The following is a 21,176-nucleotide window of genomic DNA, read 5'->3' as shown; positions in this document are numbered from 1 at the left end:
TAGCGTACGCGCATTGCGCAAGCGTTTAAGCTCAGCTTAGCATGACATTAAACTTAAGAAAACCTCACAAGGACGCTGCCACATGTCACGTGAATTTGACAGGGATGCTATTACTGCATTCATTCAGCATTAGCCCAGCATGAACGCTGAATTTTGATTACATTGTATATCAAAGGACGGCCTTGGACTGAATGCAAAGTCGCTGGATGGGATTCAGGGAATTTACCTGGAACCTGACACTTTCTCACAAAACGTCATGTCGTCCGCCCTCCGGAGGAGCTTTGGCCTTTTGACTCAGGAGAAAGGGACAAGCAGGCGGGAGGGAACAGAGAAGCCTGCTCTTCCATCTAAGCGCTCTCGGGTATCGAAAAGCACCGCGCTGCCCCGTGTGAGGCTCGAACTCACGACCTTCAGATTATGAGACTGACGCGCTGCCTAACTGCGCCAACGAGGCCCGTGGACTGGAGGGGCTGAACAGCGAAGCACTAGCTTCTCGGTCTTTGCCCGTAGGGCTCGCTCCAACGGGTCAGCTCCGGCAGAGCAGGCGTGTCAGGATGGCCGAGCGGTCTAAGGCGCTGCGTTCAGGTCGCAGTCTCCCCTGGAGGCGTGGGTTCGAATCCCACTTCTGACAGACCTGTCTTTTGGCTGCGGACAGCTGCTGCGGTCTTCAGCCCTCTGGCACCTCGGCCCAGCGGGGCATTAACTTTGCCAAAGCACGGCATTTCAGTCGACGTCAGAATGACAGAACCGTGGCAGCAACGCTGGCGGGCGTTCGGTTAAACTTGAGAGTAACCCCCTTGTATCGTTCGTGCGACGTCGCTCCATCCCGGACACTACGTTTGAGACACTTTTGAAGAATGCCTTGTGTCACGTCAAGAAAAGCGCGTCCTTGACGCATTGATTGCAACAGCTTTCTCTGAAGGCTTGACTTGGCAGAATGTGCAGAGTTGCATTAAAATCGGGTCAACATTTCATTAAGATGAAGACAGCGTCACGCTGAGGTATCAAAAAGCGCCACGCTGCCCCGTGTGAGGCTCGAACTCACGACCTTCAGATTATGAGACTGACGCGCTGCCTAACTGCGCCAACGAGGCCGGCGGGTTTACCGGGCTGAAGAGCGAAACACTAGCTTCTCGGCCCCGTGCCTGTAGGTGCAGCTCCAACGGGTCGGCTCCCGTCGGGCAGGCGTGTCAGGATGGCCGAGCGGTCTAAGGCGCTGCGTTCAGGTCGCAGTCTCCCCTGGAGGCGTGGGTTCGAATCCCACTTCTGACAAACCCATCCTTTGGCTGTGGACAACGCCTTACATATGGCAGAACTTGTGGCGTCATGTTAGACGTCGAGCCAACGTTTCGGTGAGGTGGAGACAGCGTTACGCTAACGCCGTATTTCCACTACAGTGGAGCAGAGCGTTTTCCATTCATTCCTATGGAAGTTTAGCGTACGCGCATTGCGCAAGCGTTTAAGCTCAGCTTCCATGGGAATGAATTGAAAACGCCCGCTCCGCTCTGCTCGTTACGTGCCAGTGGAAACGCACCGTGAGGCTTGCCTTCCCGTTGATGGGAAGTTTCTTCTCGAATGCCAGCATGACATTAAACTTAAGAAAACCTCACAAGGACGCTGCCACATGTCACGTGAATTTGACAGGGATGCTATTACTGCATTCATTCAGCATTAGCCCAGCATGAACGCTGAATTTTGATTACATTGTATATCAAAGGACGGCCTTGGACTGAATGCAAAGTCGCTGGATGGGATTCAGGGAATTTACCTGGAACCTGACACTTTCTCACAAAACGTCATGTCGTCCGCCCTCCGGAGGAGCTTTGGCCTTTTGACTCAGGAGAAAGGGACAAGCAGGCGGGAGGGAACAGAGAAGCCTGCTCTTCCATCTAAGCGCTCTCGGGTATCGAAAAGCACCGCGCTGCCCCGTGTGAGGCTCGAACTCACGACCTTCAGATTATGAGACTGACGCGCTGCCTAACTGCGCCAACGAGGCCCGTGGACTGGAGGGGCTGAACAGCGAAGCACTAGCTTCTCGGTCTTTGCCCGTAGGGCTCGCTCCAACGGGTCAGCTCCGGCAGAGCAGGCGTGTCAGGATGGCCGAGCGGTCTAAGGCGCTGCGTTCAGGTCGCAGTCTCCCCCTGGAGGCGTGGGTTCGAATCCCACTTCTGACAGACCTGTCTTTTGGCTGCGGACAGCTGCTGCGGTCTTCAGCCCTCTGGCACCTCGGCCCAGCGGGGCATTAACTTTGCCAAAGCACGGCATTTCAGTCGACGTCAGAATGACAGAACCGTGGCAGCAACGCTGGCGGGCGTTCGGTTAAACTTGAGAGTAACCCCCTTGTATCGTTCGTGCGACGTCGCTCCATCCCGGACACTACGTTTGAGACACTTTTGAAGAATGCCTTGTGTCACGTCAAGAAAAAAAGCGTCCTTGACGCATTGATTGCAACAGCTTTCTCTGAAGGCTTGACTTGGCAGAATGTGCAGAGTTGCATTAAAATCGGGTCAACATTTCATTAAGATGAAGACAGCGTCACGCTGAGGTATCAAAAAGCACCACGCTGCCCCGTGTGAGGCTCGAACTCACGACCTTCAGATTATGAGACTGACGCGCTGCCTAACTGCGCCAACGAGGCCGGCGGGTTTACCGGGCTGAAGAGCGAAACACTAGCTTCTCGGCCCCGTGCCTGTAGGTGCAGCTCCAACGGGTCGGCTCCCGTCGGGCAGGCGTGTCAGGATGGCCGAGCGGTCTAAGGCGCTGCGTTCAGGTCGCAGTCTCCCCTGGAGGCGTGGGTTCGAATCCCACTTCTGACAAACCCATCCTTTGGCTGTGGACAACGCCTTACATATGGCAGAACTTGTGGCGTCATGTTAGACGTCGAGCCAACGTTTCGGTGAGGTGGAGACAGCGTTTCCACTACAGTGGAGCAGAGCGTTTTCCATTCATTCCTATGGAAGTTTAGCGTACGCGCATTGCGCAAGCGTTTAAGCTCAGCTTCCATGGGAATGAATTGAAAACGCCCGCTCCGCTCTGCTCGTTACGTGCCAGTGGAAACGCACCGTGAGGCTTGCCTTCCCGTTGATGGGAAGTTTCTTCTCGATGCCAGCATGACATTAAACTTAAGAAAACCTCACAAGGACGCTGCCACATGTCACGTGAATTTGACAGGGATGCTATTACTGCATTCATTCAGCATTAGCCCAGCATGAACGCTGAATTTTGATTACATTGTATATCAAAGGACGGCCTTGGACTGAATGCAAAGTCGCTGGATGGGATTCAGGGAATTTACCTGGAACCTGACACTTTCTCACAAAACGTCATGTCGTCCGCCCTCCGGAGGAGCTTTGGCCTTTTGACTCAGGAGAAAGGGACAAGCAGGCGGGAGGGAACAGAGAAGCCTGCTCTTCCATCTAAGCGCTCTCGGGTATCGAAAAGCACCGCGCTGCCCCGTGTGAGGCTCGAACTCACGACCTTCAGATTATGAGACTGACGCGCTGCCTAACTGCGCCAACGAGGCCCGTGGACTGGAGGGGCTGAACAGCGAAGCACTAGCTTCTCGGTCTTTGCCCGTAGGGCTCGCTCCAACGGGTCAGCTCCGGCAGAGCAGGCGTGTCAGGATGGCCGAGCGGTCTCTAAGGCGCTGCGTTCAGGTCGCAGTCTCCCCTGGAGGCGTGGGTTCGAATCCCACTTCTGACAGACCTGTCTTTTGGCTGCGGACAGCTGCTGCGGTCTTCAGCCCTCTGGCACCTCGGCCCAGCGGGGCATTAACTTTGCCAAAGCACGGCATTTCAGTCGACGTCAGAATGACAGAACCGTGGCAGCAACGCTGGCGGGCGTTCGGTTAAACTTGAGAGTAACCCCCTTGTATCGTTCGTGCGACGTCGCTCCATCCCGGACACTACGTTTGAGACACTTTTGAAGAATGCCTTGTGTCACGTCAAGAAAAGCGCGTCCTTGACGCATTGATTGCAACAGCTTTCTCTGAAGGCTTGACTTGGCAGAATGTGCAGAGTTGCATTAAAATCGGGTCAACATTTCATTAAGATGAAGACAGCGTCACGCTGAGGTATCAAAAAGCACCACGCTGCCCCGTGTGAGGCTCGAACTCACGACCTTCAGATTATGAGACTGACGCGCTGCCTAACTGCGCCAACGAGGCCGGCGGGTTTACCGGCCTGAAGAGCGAAACACTAGCTTCTCGGCCCCGTGCCTGTAGGTGCAGCTCCAACGGGTCGGCTCCCGTCAGGCAGGCGTGTCAGGATGGCCGAGCGGTCTAAGGCGCTGCGTTCAGGTCGCAGTCTCCCCTGGAGGCGTGGGTTCGAATCCCACTTCTGACAAACCCATCCTTTGGCTGTGGACAACGCCTTACATATGGCAGAACTTGTGGCGTCATGTTAGACGTCGAGCCAACGTTTCGGTGAGGTGGAGACAGCGTTACGCTAACGCCGTATTTCCACTACAGTGGAGCAGAGCGTTTTCCATTCATTCCTATGGAAGTTTAGCGTACGCGCATTGCGCAAGCGTTTAAGCTCAGCTTCCATGGGAATGAATTGAAAACGCCCGCTCCGCTCTGCTCGTTACGTGCCAGTGGAAACGCACCGTGAGGCTTGCCTTCCCGTTGATGGGAAGTTTCTTCTCGAATGCCAGCATGACATTAAACTTAAGAAAACCTCACAAGGACGCTGCCACATGTCACGTGAATTTGACAGGGATGCTATTACTGCATTCATTCAGCATTAGCCCAGCATGAACGCTGAATTTTGATTACATTGTATATCAAAGGACGGCCTTGGACTGAATGCAAAGTCGCTGGATGGGATTCAGGGAATTTACCTGGAACCTGACACTTTCTCACAAAACGTCATGTCGTCCGCCCTCCGGAGGAGCTTTGGCCTTTTGACTCAGGAGAAAGGGACAAGCAGGCGGGAGGGAACAGAGAAGCCTGCTCTTCCATCTAAGCGCTCTCGGGTATCGAAAAGCACCGCGCTGCCCCGTGTGAGGCTCGAACTCACGACCTTCAGATTATGAGACTGACGCGCTGCCTAACTGCGCCAACGAGGCCCGTGGACTGGAGGGGCTGAACAGCGAAGCACTAGCTTCTCGGTCTTTGCCCGTAGGGCTCGCTCCAACGGGTCAGCTCCGGCAGAGCAGGCGTGTCAGGATGGCCGAGCGGTCTAAGGCGCTGCGTTCAGGTCGCAGTCTCCCCTGGAGGCGTGGGTTCGAATCCCACTTCTGACAGACCTGTCTTTTGGCTGCGGACAGCTGCTGCGGTCTTCAGCCCTCTGGCACCTCGGCCCAGCGGGGCATTAACTTTGCCAAAGCACGGCATTTCAGTCGACGTCAGAATGACAGAACCGTGGCAGCAACGCTGGCGGGCGTTCGGTTAAACTTGAGAGTAACCCCCCCCCTTGTATCGTTCGTGCGACGTCGCTCCATCCCGGACACTACGTTTGAGACACTTTTGAAGAATGCCTTGTGTCACGTCAAGAAAAGCGCGTCCTTGACGCATTGATTGCAACAGCTTTCTCTGAAGGCTTGACTTGGCAGAATGTGCAGAGTTGCATTAAAATCGGGTCAACATTTCATTAAGATGAAGACAGCGTCACGCTGAGGTATCAAAAAGCACCACGCTGCCCCGTGTGAGGCTCGAACTCACGACCTTCAGATTATGAGACTGACGCGCTGCCTAACTGCGCCAACGAGGCCGGCGGGTTTACCGGCCTGAAGAGCGAAACACTAGCTTCTCGGCCCCGTGCCTGTAGGTGCAGCTCCAACGGGTCGGCTCCCGTCGGGCAGGCGTGTCAGGATGGCCGAGCGGTCTAAGGCGCTGCGTTCAGGTCGCAGTCTCCCCTGGAGGCGTGGGTTCGAATCCCACTTCTGACAAACCCATCCTTTGGCTGTGGACAACGCCTTACATATGGCAGAACTTGTGGCGTCATGTTAGACGTCGAGCCAACGTTTCGGTGAGGTGGAGACAGCGTTACGCTAACGCCGTATTTCCACTACAGTGGAGCAGAGCGTTTTCCATTCATTCCTATGGAAGTTTAGCGTACGCGCATTGCGCAAGCGTTTAAGCTCAGCTTCCATGGGAATGAATTGAAAACGCCCGCTCCTCTGCTCTGCTACGTGCCAGTGGAAACGCACCGTGAGGCTTGCCTTCCCGTTGATGGGAAGTTTCTTCTCGAATGCCAGCATGACATTAAACTTAAGAAAACCTCACAAGGACGCTGCCACATGTCACGTGAATTTGACAGGGATGCTATTACTGCATTCATTCAGCATTAGCCCAGCATGAACGCTGAATTTTGATTACATTGTATATCAAAGGACGGCCTTGGACTGAATGCAAAGTCGCTGGATGGGATTCAGGGAATTTACCTGGAACCTGACACTTTCTCACAAAACGTCATGTCGTCCGCCCTCCGGAGGAGCTTTGGCCTTTTGACTCAGGAGAAAGGGACAAGCAGGCGGGAGGGAACAGAGAAGCCTGCTCTTCCATCTAAGCGCTCTCGGGTATCGAAAAGCACCGCGCTGCCCCGTGTGAGGCTCGAACTCACGACCTTCAGATTATGAGACTGACGCGCTGCCTAACTGCGCCAACGAGGCCCGTGGACTGGAGGGGCTGAACAGCGAAGCACTAGCTTCTCGGTCTTTGCCCGTAGGGCTCGCTCCAACGGGTCAGCTCCGGCAGAGCAGGCGTGTCAGGATGGCCGAGCGGTCTAAGGCGCTGCGTTCAGGTCGCAGTCTCCCCTGGAGGCGTGGGTTCGAATCCCACTTCTGACAGACCTGTCTTTTGGCTGCGGACAGCTGCTGCGGTCTTCAGCCCTCTGGCACCTCGGCCCAGCGGGGCATTAACTTTGCCAAAGCACGGCATTTCAGTCGACGTCAGAATGACAGAACCGTGGCAGCAACGCTGGCGGGCGTTCGGTTAAACTTGAGAGTAACCCCCTTGTATCGTTCGTGCGACGTCGCTCCATCCCGGACACTACGTTTGAGACACTTTTGAAGAATGCCTTGTGTCACGTCAAGAAAAGCGCGTCCTTGACGCATTGATTGCAACAGCTTTCTCTGAAGGCTTGACTTGGCAGAATGTGCAGAGTTGCATTAAAATCGGGTCAACATTTCATTAAGATGAAGACAGCGTCACGCTGAGGTATCAAAAAGCACCACGCTGCCCCGTGTGAGGCTCGAACTCACGACCTTCAGATTATGAGACTGACGCGCTGCCTAACTGCGCCAACGAGGCCGGCGGGTTTACCGGCCTGAAGAGCGAAACACTAGCTTCTCGGCCCCGTGCCTGTAGGTGCAGCTCCAACGGGTCTCCCGTCGGGCAGGCGTGTCAGGATGGCCGAGCGGTCTAAGGCGCTGCGTTCAGGTCGCAGTCTCCCCTGGAGGCGTGGGTTCGAATCCCACTTCTGACAAACCCATCCTTTGGCTGTGGACAACGCCTTACATATGGCAGAACTTGTGGCGTCATGTTAGACGTCGAGCCAACGTTTCGGTGAGGTGGAGACAGCGTTACGCTAACGCCGTATTTCCACTACAGTGGAGCAGAGCGTTTTCCATTCATTCCTATGGAAGTTTAGCGTAGCAGAGCGTTTTCCATTCATTCCTATGGAAGTTTAGCGTACGCGCATTGCGCAAGCGGGCTCAGCTTCCATGGGAATGAATTGAAAACGCCCGCTCCGCTCTGCTCGTTACGTGCCAGTGGAAACGCACCGTGAGGCTTGCCTTCCCGTTGATGGGAAGTTTCTTCTCGAATGCCAGCATGACATTAAACTTAAGAAAACCTCACAAGGACGCTGCCACATGTCACGTGAATTTGACAGGGATGCTATTACTGCATTCATTCAGCATTAGCCCAGCATGAACGCTGAATTTTGATTACATTGTATATCAAAGGACGGCCTTGGACTGAATGCAAAGTCGCTGGATGGGATTCAGGGAATTTACCTGGAACCTGACACTGACACTTTCCACAAAAAAATCATGTCGTCCGCCCTCCGGAGGAGCTTTGGCCTTTTGACTCAGGAGAAAGGGACAAGCAGGCGGGGAGGAACAGAGAAGCCTGCTCTTCCATCTAAGCGCTCTCGGGTATCGAAAAGCACCGCTGCCCCGTGTGAGGCTCGAACTCACGACCTTCAGATTATGAGACTGACGCGCTGCCTTAGCCCAGCTGCCTGAACTGCCCAACGAGGCCCGTGGACTGGATGGGCTGAATGAACACCTGAACACACTTTCTCACAAAACTTCTCGGTCTTTGCCCGTAGGGCTCTCCAACGGGTCAGCTCCGCTCAGAGCAGGCGGCGTGTCAGGATGGCCGAGCGGTCTAGGCGCTGCGTTCAGGTCGCAGTCTCCCCTGGAGGCGTGGGTTCGAATCCCACTTCTGACAGACCTGTCTTTTGGCTGCGGACAGCTGCTGCGGTCTTCAGCCCTCTGGCACCTCGGCCCAGCGGGGCATTAACTTTGCCAAAGCACGGCATTTCAGTCGACGTCAGAATGACAGAACCGTGGCAGCAACGCTGGCGGGCGTTCCCTGGTAACCTGGTTTAAACGCCACATTTCACCCCTTCTTTTCTTCATTTTTCCCTTTTCTTCTTCCCTTTCTCTTTTTCTTCCTTCCCCCTTTTCTTCCCTTCTTCCCCGTCTTTGATGGACTATGGTTCCCCAGCTTGAGCGCAGCACCTTAGACCGCTCGGCCATCCTGACACGCTTGCTTTGTCGGAGCTGACCCGTTGGAGCGAGCCCTACGGGCAAAGACCGAGAAGCTACCCGTGCTGCCCCATGTGTGGCTCGAACTTTCGACCTTCAGATAAAGTTAAAAACAAAAAGTAACCAATTTGTTTTTATTTTACAATGATGCTAACTGAACAATAATAAATGTTAAATAAAATTAAATATTAAATAAGTTTTCAAACAACAATAAATTAAAAGGGAAATAAAATTAAAATAAGAATAGATACAAAAAGCAATCATTTGCCGATTTATTTTTATTTTACAATTATGCTGACAAAACAGTAAGAACTGTTTTGTAGTAAGGACTAACTTAGCAATGAAGATTAAATAATTCAAATAATATGAACTATTAAATAAGTTTTGAAACAACAATAAATTACAAGTAAACATCAAAAAGCAATGATTTGATTTTACAATTATGCCAACAGAACAGTAATGAATATTAAATAAATAAAATTAAATAAGTTTTCAAACAACAATAAAATATAAAGGAATTAAAAAGATTGTAAAAGTAGAAATTTAAAAAGCAATCATTCGCCAATTTATTTTTATTTTACAATAATACCAACAGACAGTAATGAAATATTAAATAAATAAAATTAAATACGTTTTCAAACAACAATAAATTAAAAGGGAAATAAAATTGCAATCATTTGCCAATTTGTTTTTATTTTACAATTATGCCAACAGAACAGTAATGAATATTAAATAAATCAAATAAAATTAAATATTAAATACGTTTTCAAACTAGAATAAATTAAGAGAAACAAAATGAAAATAAAAGTAGAAATCAAAAAGCATTTATTTGCCCATTTGTTTTCCAATTACAACAGAACAGTAATGAATAATAAATAAGTTAAACAAAATGTTAAATAATAAGTTTTCAAAAACAATAAGTTAAAAGGGAGTTAAAATGGCAAATCATGTTTTCAAAACCAATTTAAATGAAAAGTTAAATAAGTTTTCAAAAACAATAAATAAAAAGTTAAATAAAATATTAAATAACGTTTAAAAAAAAAAAAAAAGTTAAATAATATTCAACACAAATATTAACAATAGTGAGCTCTGTTTAAACAATTCTTCTCAGTGCATACACCACTATAATAAATAAAAATATATACATTATTTGAGAACAGTTCTCCGCATTTCCTCTAGCCACTGTTCTTTTGTAACAGTTTCAGACTGTGGACAGTAGACCCTGCCCCTGTACTGGCTATGCCCCGTTGTAGAGCTGTAATCGGGCCTTAAAAATTAGGCCCGACAGAATTCAGCCCAAGCCCGACAAGTAAATTCTGATTAACAGCTTTTTAAAAGCCCAAACCTGTTTACAGTCCGACATTATTCAAATGTGCGCAAGCACAAAGCTCTTTTGCCTTTGGTCAAGAATGAGTAATTTATACATATTTTAACATAATTTATTCATGACTAACTTAGGCTATAGGCCACTTGGAAGTTGGAACAAAGAAATAAATGAAGTCCTCTTTAACATCGTAACATCTCAGCACTCTAAATAGGCCTAGACATACACTAGGCCAACGAGCCAATAAAAATAAGTCTTTCTTAAATTAAATTAAGATAAATTCTAAACTAAGATGGATATTTGGCAATAACGAAATTAAGATAAAGACCGCGGGATTTGCTTCTCCACTTCTCTCCACAATCCGGCCTCAACGCAGCGGTGAATAGCAGCTGAAATTTTATAAAAGAATAATGCCAACATTAGCCTATATACTCTGTCTACACTATGTATTTAAGACTCAATTCATATTTAACTATAATTTGAAAAACCTTTACTCACCAAAATTAGGCTACATGTTTTTGTGGAGGAAATTTATTGAATCCACGGTAGATGGCTTCAGCGCGGTCCTGCGCTCACTGATGGTGCGTCCAGCAGCACTGGACACCCTTTCACTGCTGCTGCTGCTGGCCGGGATGCATAGTACTGATCTGTCTAATTTTGCAAGTTTTGTAAGTTTTATAAATTTTGCCAAAACGTAAAAGTCAGAGGCAAGCCTCCATTTCACCTCCTCAACATCCATTTTCGCATCTTTCTCGTGCTAATCAAAATGCATCACATGACCGCTCATTTACCGCGCAAGCCCGAGCGCGTAAAGCAGATGAGAGTCCAAATGAGTGAGCCACGCCCGAATCAGAGAACACTGGCGAGATCAACGAGGAGAGTAGCATGAAATCAGGAATAGCGTCAGCCATGTGAACGGTAGACCAGACAACGGGGGACTGGTGAGAGTGTCTCTTATATAGGGCGTGGCTCAACGAGGATCAGGTGCAGGTGATTAGAATTCGGGGGATGATGAACGAATGGGCGGTGCTACCGGTATCGTGGCAGGTGGCTGTGGTGAATGCCTGACACATCCAGGTTCTGCCAAAGTGCAATTATGGTGTTGGCTTCCTGGTTGGTCAGGCCGAGGGCTGTGTGACCCTGGAGATCCACCAGATATTCTGCCAATCTGTCCACATGCTGATAACCAAAGACATTTCGGCTGTCAACAGCCTATTAAAAAACACCAACACATGATACAATTATTACATTATCACATTTTTTTTGATGCACAATTCCATAACAGATTTTGTTATTATAGTTTTTATCAGTGTGAAGCTGCTTTGGCACATTCTTTATAGTATGTAGCGCCCCTACCCTCTTCTCTGAATGAGCGCTGCACCCAGATTCAAATGATTTGCAATTAACCTACCTCCCACCTTTCCCACTCTGATCACTTCATGTAAGCAATATATTATCTGGTGGTAGTTCTGGTAAATTGGTAATGTAAATCACCAAGGGCAAGCTCTCAACAATTACTGAATGATTTATTTACCAAATGAAAATGAAATTAAAGAGCAAAATGAGTAAATGGATTAAATAAAGTACAACAATGTACATGCATTCTTTCCTTTCACTCAAATCACTTTTTGATCTTCTCAGATCAGAGGTTTCACTGACTTATACTCAAATTAACAATAGGTACACCAATAATAATACTTAGTTGGTGTCAGTAATGAACAATAATACCCTTCACTTGTGAAGTACTGCATTAAATCAGCAGTCAGAATGCAAACACTCAATAGCAATTAAATTAACAAATCAAATAACAAATTCATAATGTCGGTCCACACACTTACTTTCAGTTTCAATAACCCCTACCAGTTGCAGGCCTGCATTGTCGCTTGAGAACGGTGTGGCCGTTTAAACCAACAAATGGCCTCTTCACTCCGAAGAGCTAAAAAAAAAACAAGAGTACCTGCGGTCAGATTGCGTCAATGCCTGTGCAGTCCGTCCCGTCCACCCAGGATGAAGCTCTGTATATGACCGTCGTATCACCCGCGGCCGGCTGAATGATGACGAATCCCGCGATGAGGAATCCTAAACCACGTGGGGATATAGAACACTATCTGGTTCCTCAGCATGATTAGGGAGCTCTGGTCCCTCATCACACAAAAGTCTCTAACGCTCCGTTAGAGGAAAAAAGATCACTACGCGAGCAGCAGCCGTAACAAACGTGAGTCCTCTCTATACTCTTCGTCAGAGTACACAAATGACGCAAAATGAAAGAAACGGTTCTTTACCACTTTCTATGGTCGTCTGATATACGATCTAGCCACTGAAGCAGTGGTTATTTTCGTATTTCTTTCCAAAACACTCTAGAGAGGAAACTGCAACATCACTTCCAATCTGCCTCTCTCCTCTTTCTCTTTCCGCCCTCCCCGCTTGCCAATCAGAATTCTCAGTACCTGCACACAGGCTAGAGTAGACAAAATACTGACCAGTAGCAAAAAGAGGAACATACATGCTGGTCAAATACACGTTCTGCACAAGTACATCTCACATAAACATTTACCATAATCCGTGTAACAGTAGTACAGACAAAATGCTATCTAATGATATGACTACATAGCATTTATGATCTCAACATATTCAGAACTATATATTTAGAAGACTATAAATAACCTAGCCAGGCTACACTCTCCACCTTCTGATATACTCATGTCCCCATGAGGTTTTTCTAAATTGGTATTATGGGTTGCAGTCTCTGGTCAGCACTCCAACCAGCACATTCATCACATTTGGTTAAAGGATGCCACTATAACATAGTACATGATTGTCTTTTCCTTGTAGAATTCTGGACATTTAACTTGTGTCTCCCAGTTAAGGTGAGATTCTTGATAAGCACTCGATCTCCTGTTTCTAGACTCTGATATCTCACTCTTTTGTCATAGAGCCTTTTATTTCTTTGCTGTGTTTTCAGAGAATTGTCTGCTGATAACTGGTAGGCTTTTTTCACATATTTAACATACTGGTGATGTTTCCGACCATGTTCACCTTCTGATGAAGTTCCAAACTGCACATCTACCAGAAGCCAAGCCTCTCTCCCAAATAGTAAGTAATAGGGTGAATACCCAGTTGTTTCGTTTTTAGTACAGTTATACACGTGTACCAACTGACTGATACTCTGACTCCATTTGTTCTTCTTGCCTGGATCTAGGGTTCCCAGCATGGAAAGAAGAGTGTGGTTAAACCGCTCTGGTTGTGGATCCCCCTGGGGATGATGAGGTGATGTTCTGGACTTACGAATCCCCAAGATTTTCAGCAACTCTTTGATGAGCTTGCTCTCAAAATCACGCCCTTGGTCGGAATGGATCCGGCAGGTAGACCATGATGCACAAAAAATTTCTCCACCAAGATTTTGGCTACGTTTAGTGCTTTCTGGTCTCTTGCTGGATATGCTTGGGCGTAGTGAGTGAAATGGTTGGTAATAACCAGTACATTACAGATCCCCTTAGAGTCCGCCTCAATAGAAAGAAAGTCAATGCAAACTAGGTCCATCTGCCCACTACTTGTGATATGACTCAGGTAAGCAGATCTTTGAGGTAGTGTTTTCCTTGCAATGCATCGTCCACATTTTTGATGTACTGCTCCACGTCTGTGCTCATTCATGGCCAGTAGAAACGGGTTCTACATAGTTCTGTGGTTTTCTCAATACCAAGATGGCCAGACTCATCATAAAGGGAATGCAATACTTGAGATCTGTATTTTTCTGGAAGGACTAACTGTCGAATCTCTTTTCCATAGGGACTCTTAGTATCTCTGTACAGGAGATTATGACGAATGACTAATTTGTTTCCCTGTTGTCTCAACAAAATTTCAGGAAGAGATGACTTCTTGGTACCTGAAAGAACTTTGCCTTTTTTGACTTCTTGTCTCACAGGACCAATAACGGAGTCCTGCTCCCGAGCCAGTCTCACGTCTAAGTTCACAACTACGCCTTATGTTCGCCTTATGTTCCAGTTCCAAATATATGGGGCAAACACATGCAGAGGGGATACTTTCCGAAGGAATCCCTAACTGATCCACTAGCCTACCCTAGATTCTTCAGAAGAATGGATATCTACCCAGTCCACTCAAGCTTGCATCCACATGTAATATATATGGCTTAGCTGGGTCTGCATATGCAAGTACGCGAGCATGGGTAAGGCAATGAATGATGTAATGGAATGAATCGGTGCATAACAGATCCCATCTTTCACCAAACGGCTCAGATTTCTGATAGTATTTCCCCTTTGGTACAGTTTTGCATTGCCCCTTTGCAGGAGGATACCCTTTGTTTAACTTGGTCAGTGGTCATATGATTGCAGAGTAGTTTTTGATAAAGCTACGGTAGAACCCGCAAAATCCAAGAAAAGATCTTAAAAACTTCAAATCAGTGGGCATTTTCCAGTTAACTTTCAAGCACTTTCAACAGCCTCTCCTCGTGTTCTTCTAAGATCCGTCCAAAGATAATAATGTCATCCAAGTACACAATAACTTGGAGGAGATGCATGTCTCCCACAGCCTTTTCCATTAATCGTTGGAATGTGGCTGGAGACTGATAGTCAATGCAGATTCGAATGGTTCCATTATTTTCCTGGCAATGACTATTGGTGAAGCATACGGATGTCTAGATTCAGTTATGACACCAGCTGCAAGCAAATCTTTCACTGGACAATTAAGACTATTTGCAGAGCCATTGTCTTCAGCTAATCTGCTTTTCTCAGATTTGGCCTGACAAAGAGCCCGCGCTAGCTTCTGTATCACAAGTGTAGGATTTTCTGGTGCTTTATACTTGGTTGCAATGTGCCCATCCTCTCCGCAACGGTAGCAGAAGAAATCTTCTCGAGTCTTTGAAACTCTTCTCTGCTTTTGAAACTGAACTGGCTTTGGATTTAACATATCCAGTGGAGATTGCTTAGCAGAGCTCACATTCATCACTGACAGCTGCTCTTGCAACTTCTGAACCTGTTTTTTTAACAGGTGCAACTCCGACTCTTTTTGAGTTTCTGCCCTTGTCTTAACCTGTTGGTCTCTAGACTCCACTCTTAAAGATACAGCCGAGTTTTTCCCAGAATCTTCTCCCAGTCGGAATCTTAACTCCTGTATTTCCTTACGCAACTGTTTTACCACAGAAGAGTTCATTTTACATATCAGTTTCAATAACCCCTACCAGTTGCAGGCCTGTATCGTCGCTTGAGAACGGTGTGGCTGTTTAAACCAACAAATGGCCTCTTCTCTCAGAAGAGCTAAAAAAAAAACCAAAAGTACCTGTGGTCCGATTGCGTCAATGCCCGTGCGGTCTGTCCCGTCCACCCAGGAAGAAGCTCTGTATATGTCCATCGTATCACCCGCGGCCAGCTGAATGACGACAAATCCCATGATGCCAGAGGAATCCTAAACCACGTGGGCATTTAGAATGCTATCTGGTTTCTCAGCATGATTAGGAAGCGTTCTTTACCACTTTCGATGGTCATCTGATATACGATCTAGCTACTTAAGCAGCGGTTATTTTCGTATTTCTTTCCGAAACACTCTAGAGAGAAAACTGCAACATCACTTCCAATCCACCCCTCCCCCCTTGCCAATTAGAATTTTGAGTACCTGCACACAGGTGGGATTAGACAAAATACTGACCAGTAACAAAAAGAGGAACAAACATGCTGGTCAAATGCACATTCTGCGCAAGTACATCTCACATAAATATTTACCATAATCCGTGTAACTGTAGTACAGACAAAATTCTATCTAATGATATGACTACATAGCATTTATGATCTCAACATATTCAGAACTATATACTTAGGAGATTATAAATAACCTAGCCAGGCTACATAGTATAAAGCACAATGGAAAGAAAGTTGACTTGACTTGATGTGTATTTGCTGCTTACTAATGACTTCAGACTGTGGAAAGTCTGGATTTAAAACATTGTTGTTTCATCCTGCACTTACCATCTCTTTAGCATTTTCCTAACCAGCATCCTCTGGCTCTGAGGGGAGAGGTGAAACAGATGTTTCAGACGGGAGAGGTGAGACAGCAGTCCCTGAGGGTCCAGGTGAAGTAGAAGACTGTGAGAGGCCATGTCTGGGGTCAGGGACTGGTAAAGGGGATGGGGAGTCCAGTACAGAAGTAGCACTGCTGGTGACCAGGGTGGAAGAACTAAGTGTCAGTTTGGAAGAGGGTGGTGACAAGTCAGCCTCAAGATCAGTTATGGTGTGATCCTCACTGATGTCACAGAAGCCCTCATCTTCATCTCACTCCTCCATGACCTCTGCGTTCCAGCAAACCCAAGCTTTATGGAGTGACATGTTTGGGGTTTAACTTGGCTCTACATCAGTTTTTAAGTACACAAAATTATTTACCACATCCTTGAATAGTACATGACCGACTTAATTACTGTGAAGATATTGGTAAGCCTCCAAGCATTTTAAATTGCTCATTGTCTTACCGTCATAAGCATCTGAATCAACAAAGTAGCTAAATCTGTTACTGTAAAATAATGTGCAGCCCTCCCATTCCTCTATTATGGAAGGAATAGGAATGCTTATATTATCCTTTATAATTTTGGTCAGAGTGTGATTCCACATCATGCTATGAAGGAATTACTAGTGACACTAGTGAGTATGTTTTACCCAGTACATTGGTACATTAAAGTCTCCATACATTTTTCTGTGGTACATAAAATGTTTCCAATTCCAATCCACTAATGGTGTTTCTGATGGTCTTTTTAGTGCAAATAAATCTGTGAGCAATTAAAAGGTCTACCACAGACAGAAAAACAGCACATTCTTTGCTTTCTTTAACCAGATTTCGAACTGAACACCAGCATCTTCATTCTCATTCTTAATCATGCTTCAAGTCTGGCTTACTTTCAGCAACCTCCCCTTTATCTCAGCCTCACCTCCAAATTGTTGTGGCCTTGTCATACTACGTCAAGAGCATGAACATGAAGATAATCCAGTAAAGTCTTTTAATAAGATGTCCAGATGATGAAGGTTAACCCATTTGTGCTAGACGTGTTAATAATATCTTATGTGAACATGTTCTGCATTTATTTCACAGGTTTTTGATTTTTTCTTGAAAATCGTATTTGAATGTGCAGCAACTATAGTTGCCGGTGAGCAAATATGTTGTATGCACCCCTTCAATGTCAAATTTGAATAGGAGGAGAACATTTGGCATCTAACTCAAAATAACTGCAGATCAATCTTTATTCATAAGCAAAATTATTATGTATAAAAGTCAAAGAATATTCGATGCGAACCCAGAAAAGCTGCATCTAGCTTATAATCTCTTGAAAATATGAAAACACAACAAAACACATATCCATTTGTCTTCAAGTGGTGGAACAAAGTGCAGATAATAAGTTGCCCCAACAGGGCATTGTGTATCAAAAAGGTAAATTAAAATAAATGAATAAAAATGAACGAAGAAAAAAGTGCATCTATAACCAATAAATAAATAAATAACAATGCATACACACAATGTCAAAAGACATTCAGAATGGGAAGTTGTAATACATGTCCTCCCCACTCCCCTTTTCTGTCTCTCTTCTCCCAAAAAGCACTAAACAAACCAATAACCTTGATTTAATAACGTATTAGCCCCATTTGCCCATTGACAAGTCATTGGCCCACAGCCAACTATAGCTTCTGCTTGAACTTTTGACTAAGTATACAAAAACGTCTAGGTTACATCTGTAACCCTCGTTCCCTGAAGGAGGGAACGGAGACGTTATGTCCTCCTGCCACAATCCTGAACTGCGCTGAATGCCGGGTTGCGTCTCGGCTCCTCAGCATAAACCTGAATGAGTGGATGCACGCCGCCATCTTATATACCCGTGTGTACGGGGGAGTGGCTTGGCATGCAAATTCCACTCGCCAATGTTCATTGGCCTGTATTCTTAAGCTCAGAGGTGATTGGGGTCCCAAGTGAGACCCCAAATACGTCAGTATTGACGTAACGTCTCCGTTCCCTCCTTCAGGGAACGAGGGTTACAGATGTAACCTAGACGTTCCCCCTCAGTCGTACACTACGACGTTACGTCAATACTGGTGTATTTGGGGTCTCCTCTGGAAAACGCCACAATCCTGAACCGAGTTACGTCGTTGAGGAACAGATGCTGGCAGGCAAGCATGTCAGGACAAATGAAGCTCAACATGTAACCTTCCCAACGCCCTGTAAGCCAGATAATGGCCCACCAGGGGTGCCAGGTATCTGAAGCAACCGTTGGGGGGGCGGAGCACAATGACGAATTTTAAGCCATGTGGGAACTGGGTAAAATAAATATCTGTTAAGATACTAGGGGAAACACGGTGGGATAAACCGTGGAGAAGAAATACTGAGATATTATGCCACGACCTCCAGGGGGTGAAGGAGATCCTCTGTTGGAGCACAATCACGGACTACTCCGTCCTAATCCAGACTGTGGGGCAATGGAGGACCCAGAGTTCCCTGAAGGGAACAACTGGGAGAAAGCGCACAGATCCGTAAGGAATGGCACAGCAAGCCGACACCGAGCCGTCCTCCCGCAAATTACCTGCGGCACAACGCACCGGAGGAATGGCTCAGCGCAGGAAAAAGAATCTTGCGCAGGTGATGGGTGTCGCCTGGCCCGCAGCTTCTAATATGTCTGCTAGAGATGCGCTGTGCAACACACCTAGGAGGAGTAACTCATGTGGAGTGGAGAAGCCGAGGTGAGGCACCTACCACCCAATGGGCCAACCTCTGCTCGAAGGCAGCATTTCCCCTCTGCTGACCCATAAGCAAACAAGAGCTGCTCGGAGCATCTAAGCTCCGGTGCGGTCCTCGTAAATGTGCATGGCACGAACAGGTTACACAGCAACGTTAAGCCCAGGTCTGCCTCCTCCAGGGCAGTGCTTGCAGGTTCCTCACCCAAACTCGGAGGTGAGAACCGAGTTCGGGTGAGAACCTTGGACATATAACCAGGCCGGGATCTCAAGGTCACGTGAGAATAGCCGGCACAAAATTCAAGGCACGATACGTTGGTTGAGAATGCGTGCAGGTCCCTACCCTCTTGACAGAAGCGGGCGTGATCAGGAGCAAGGTCAGAATGACCAGGATTTTAGCTCAACTGAATCAAGTGGCTTAAGGGGAGGGCCTAGAAGGGCGACGGGGAGATCCTCAAGATGGGATGAGGTGCGGCCTAGGAGGACTCATCCTCCTGCACCCTTCAGGAACCTGACGGACAGGTGATGCTTCCCTAGGGACAACCATACACAGCATTTTTTTTTTTGTTTTTTTACTGTGATAGCCGTAACAAACACATTCAAAGTGGAGGGAACATCCTTCGCTCCAACTTCTCCTGCAGAAAGGAAAGCACAACTCTGACCGAGCGAACACCATACAACGAAACAACCTCACCTCAGAGCGTAGGGCAGCCTCATAGAGGGGGCTCTAGCCTGAGTGGTAAAGTTTACCACGGCCTATTGAAAAAGGCCAGTGAGGTCAACCACATCCCATCCAGAAGCTAGACACACAGGTTCAATAGATCGGGATGCGGGTGCCAGATTGTGTCAACTAGGGAGGATTGTCACGAGGAGCAGAAGTGTCAGCATACCAGGTTCGGGGTAGGTCAAAATGACGCACCAACAGAACCTGCTCCTCCTTCTCCCCGATCTCGCACAGGTTTGTGCAAGGAGACTCACTGGGGAAGGTGTACTTGAGGAGACCCCAGGTCCATCTGTGTGCTAGCCCGTCCCTGCCGTTTCCACTCAGACAGGAAGAAGCTGGCAAAGGGAGGACTCGAAAGAAGACTCAAGAGGAGGAGATGGCGGGCGAGTTGCCGCATGCAACGGCAGCGTAGACCACCTTGGTAGTAGGTGTACGATACTGTGGCTATGGTGTCCTAATGGACTAGCGTGCGCTTGTCACACAGCATTGGTAGGAACCGGCGGAGGACAAAGCACTGCTAGCAACTCTAGGCGTGTATTGTCGCTGCAGTCAAGGTCCTGTTCGGGAGCCCGAGGCTGCTTGCCCATTGCAAATGGCACCCCAGCCCATGTTGGAGGCAGCTGAGTTGATAGCCTTATGCCTCGACACCTGGTCTTACAGCACTGCTGCCCGTAGGAACGCAGGGTGTAAGCAGGGCTGAGAAGGTGGCAACACTGAGGGGGACACCAACCCAAAGTGTGCCACAGTGCCATGCCCATCTCAGGATCCGGTCATGTGGCCAGTGCTGAAGCGATCTCATATGGAGCAGCCGAGCGGCCAAACTGCAGCTACGGCTGCCATATGCCCCAGGAGCCTCAGAAAGTTTAAATGGACCGCTGTCATGGCCTGAAGCACCGACCTTTTTTTTTTTTTTTTATCTGACACGTCTCGACCGGAGCCAACTCCGTACTAAGAAAAGAGAGAGCTTATTTCTGTTCTTTAGCGCTCACTCTTCTCTCAGTTGACCCGAAGTCCCAGTGGCTGAGGTGCGAAGGCACCAAGTCCCTGTATTCGCCTCCAACAAATCTCGCGAGTGAGGTATCTCTACTCCAGTCGTCGAGATAGTTGAGGATCCAGGTGCCCATCTCCCTAGTGGGGCCAGGGCACACCCCGCGAGTTTGTAAAGTGCAGGGGAATGGACCACTTTGAGAAGCAGGGAGCCGAGGGGAGACGTGTACCGATACGTCTGACCCCTGAGGCAAAACAAAAACTGGTCAGGTAATCGACATAACAGCACACATCCTTCAGGTCGAAAGCTGTAGCCCAACCCTGGTGCTGAAAACTAAAAACATGTGTCTTTGTTTTCAGCCACCGAACGGTAGCCCAAAGAGGGGACCGAATCAGAACACAAGAACCAGGATAGGTCGAAACCCACCGCTCTTTTTTTAGATTGTATGGATCGACCAAATCGACCAGCAGACAGGCTAGGTAGGTTTAGTAACCGGGCAGCTGCTTGCAAAAAATAGGGTCACAGGGACGGTACCAATACTTCCGCAGTGGATAACCAGCTTTTTTTTTGGTAAGGATGGCTCAACCCAGGAAGCAAGCATCCTGAAGTAGTGCCTGGCTGCTGAGGCAGCGCTTACCTTTGATCCACAATCCCACGTTGTCACTACTAGAGTGCGAGGAAGCTATGCGTCCTGCAACCCCAGCTTAG

The 21,176-nt window shown here is 47.7% G+C and overlaps 21 non-coding genes across 21 annotated transcripts; 11 read left to right on the top strand and 10 right to left on the bottom strand.

The window, feature by feature from the left end:
• Positions 1-380: 380 nt before the first annotated feature.
• On the bottom strand, positions 381-454 carry trnam-cau (transfer RNA methionine (anticodon CAU)). The gene has a single exon. It is a non-coding gene; the product is annotated as a tRNA-Met (tRNA).
• Positions 455-548: 94 nt separating this feature from the next.
• Positions 549-631, top strand: trnal-cag (transfer RNA leucine (anticodon CAG)). Its single transcript has one exon. It is a non-coding gene; the product is annotated as a tRNA-Leu (tRNA).
• Positions 632-1,020: 389 nt separating this feature from the next.
• trnam-cau (transfer RNA methionine (anticodon CAU)) lies at positions 1,021-1,094 on the bottom strand. Its single transcript has one exon. It is a non-coding gene; the product is annotated as a tRNA-Met (tRNA).
• A 95-nt stretch (positions 1,095-1,189) lies between these two features.
• On the top strand, positions 1,190-1,272 carry trnal-cag (transfer RNA leucine (anticodon CAG)). Its single transcript has one exon. It is a non-coding gene; the product is annotated as a tRNA-Leu (tRNA).
• Positions 1,273-1,922: 650 nt separating this feature from the next.
• trnam-cau (transfer RNA methionine (anticodon CAU)) lies at positions 1,923-1,996 on the bottom strand. The gene has a single exon. It is a non-coding gene; the product is annotated as a tRNA-Met (tRNA).
• Positions 1,997-2,090: 94 nt separating this feature from the next.
• Positions 2,091-2,174, top strand: trnal-cag (transfer RNA leucine (anticodon CAG)). Its single transcript has one exon. It is a non-coding gene; the product is annotated as a tRNA-Leu (tRNA).
• A 390-nt stretch (positions 2,175-2,564) lies between these two features.
• Positions 2,565-2,638, bottom strand: trnam-cau (transfer RNA methionine (anticodon CAU)). The gene has a single exon. It is a non-coding gene; the product is annotated as a tRNA-Met (tRNA).
• Positions 2,639-2,733: 95 nt separating this feature from the next.
• Positions 2,734-2,816, top strand: trnal-cag (transfer RNA leucine (anticodon CAG)). Its single transcript has one exon. It is a non-coding gene; the product is annotated as a tRNA-Leu (tRNA).
• Positions 2,817-3,449: 633 nt separating this feature from the next.
• trnam-cau (transfer RNA methionine (anticodon CAU)) lies at positions 3,450-3,523 on the bottom strand. Its single transcript has one exon. It is a non-coding gene; the product is annotated as a tRNA-Met (tRNA).
• A 94-nt stretch (positions 3,524-3,617) lies between these two features.
• Positions 3,618-3,702, top strand: trnal-cag (transfer RNA leucine (anticodon CAG)). The gene has a single exon. It is a non-coding gene; the product is annotated as a tRNA-Leu (tRNA).
• Positions 3,703-4,091: 389 nt separating this feature from the next.
• trnam-cau (transfer RNA methionine (anticodon CAU)) lies at positions 4,092-4,165 on the bottom strand. The gene has a single exon. It is a non-coding gene; the product is annotated as a tRNA-Met (tRNA).
• A 95-nt stretch (positions 4,166-4,260) lies between these two features.
• On the top strand, positions 4,261-4,343 carry trnal-cag (transfer RNA leucine (anticodon CAG)). The gene has a single exon. It is a non-coding gene; the product is annotated as a tRNA-Leu (tRNA).
• Positions 4,344-4,993: 650 nt separating this feature from the next.
• trnam-cau (transfer RNA methionine (anticodon CAU)) lies at positions 4,994-5,067 on the bottom strand. Its single transcript has one exon. It is a non-coding gene; the product is annotated as a tRNA-Met (tRNA).
• Positions 5,068-5,161: 94 nt separating this feature from the next.
• Positions 5,162-5,244, top strand: trnal-cag (transfer RNA leucine (anticodon CAG)). Its single transcript has one exon. It is a non-coding gene; the product is annotated as a tRNA-Leu (tRNA).
• Positions 5,245-5,637: 393 nt separating this feature from the next.
• Positions 5,638-5,711, bottom strand: trnam-cau (transfer RNA methionine (anticodon CAU)). Its single transcript has one exon. It is a non-coding gene; the product is annotated as a tRNA-Met (tRNA).
• A 95-nt stretch (positions 5,712-5,806) lies between these two features.
• On the top strand, positions 5,807-5,889 carry trnal-cag (transfer RNA leucine (anticodon CAG)). The gene has a single exon. It is a non-coding gene; the product is annotated as a tRNA-Leu (tRNA).
• Positions 5,890-6,538: 649 nt separating this feature from the next.
• On the bottom strand, positions 6,539-6,612 carry trnam-cau (transfer RNA methionine (anticodon CAU)). The gene has a single exon. It is a non-coding gene; the product is annotated as a tRNA-Met (tRNA).
• A 94-nt stretch (positions 6,613-6,706) lies between these two features.
• Positions 6,707-6,789, top strand: trnal-cag (transfer RNA leucine (anticodon CAG)). Its single transcript has one exon. It is a non-coding gene; the product is annotated as a tRNA-Leu (tRNA).
• A 389-nt stretch (positions 6,790-7,178) lies between these two features.
• trnam-cau (transfer RNA methionine (anticodon CAU)) lies at positions 7,179-7,252 on the bottom strand. Its single transcript has one exon. It is a non-coding gene; the product is annotated as a tRNA-Met (tRNA).
• A 92-nt stretch (positions 7,253-7,344) lies between these two features.
• On the top strand, positions 7,345-7,427 carry trnal-cag (transfer RNA leucine (anticodon CAG)). Its single transcript has one exon. It is a non-coding gene; the product is annotated as a tRNA-Leu (tRNA).
• An 889-nt stretch (positions 7,428-8,316) lies between these two features.
• trnal-cag (transfer RNA leucine (anticodon CAG)) lies at positions 8,317-8,398 on the top strand. The gene has a single exon. It is a non-coding gene; the product is annotated as a tRNA-Leu (tRNA).
• The last annotated feature ends 12,778 nt before the right edge of the window (positions 8,399-21,176 follow it).

Source organism: Labeo rohita, chromosome 4 (assembly GCF_022985175.1).
Source record: "Labeo rohita strain BAU-BD-2019 chromosome 4, IGBB_LRoh.1.0, whole genome shotgun sequence".
NCBI lineage: Eukaryota > Metazoa > Chordata > Actinopteri > Cypriniformes > Cyprinidae > Labeo > Labeo rohita.
The sequence above is the reverse complement of the archived record's forward strand: the minus strand, read 5'-3'. Positions and strand labels throughout refer to the sequence as shown.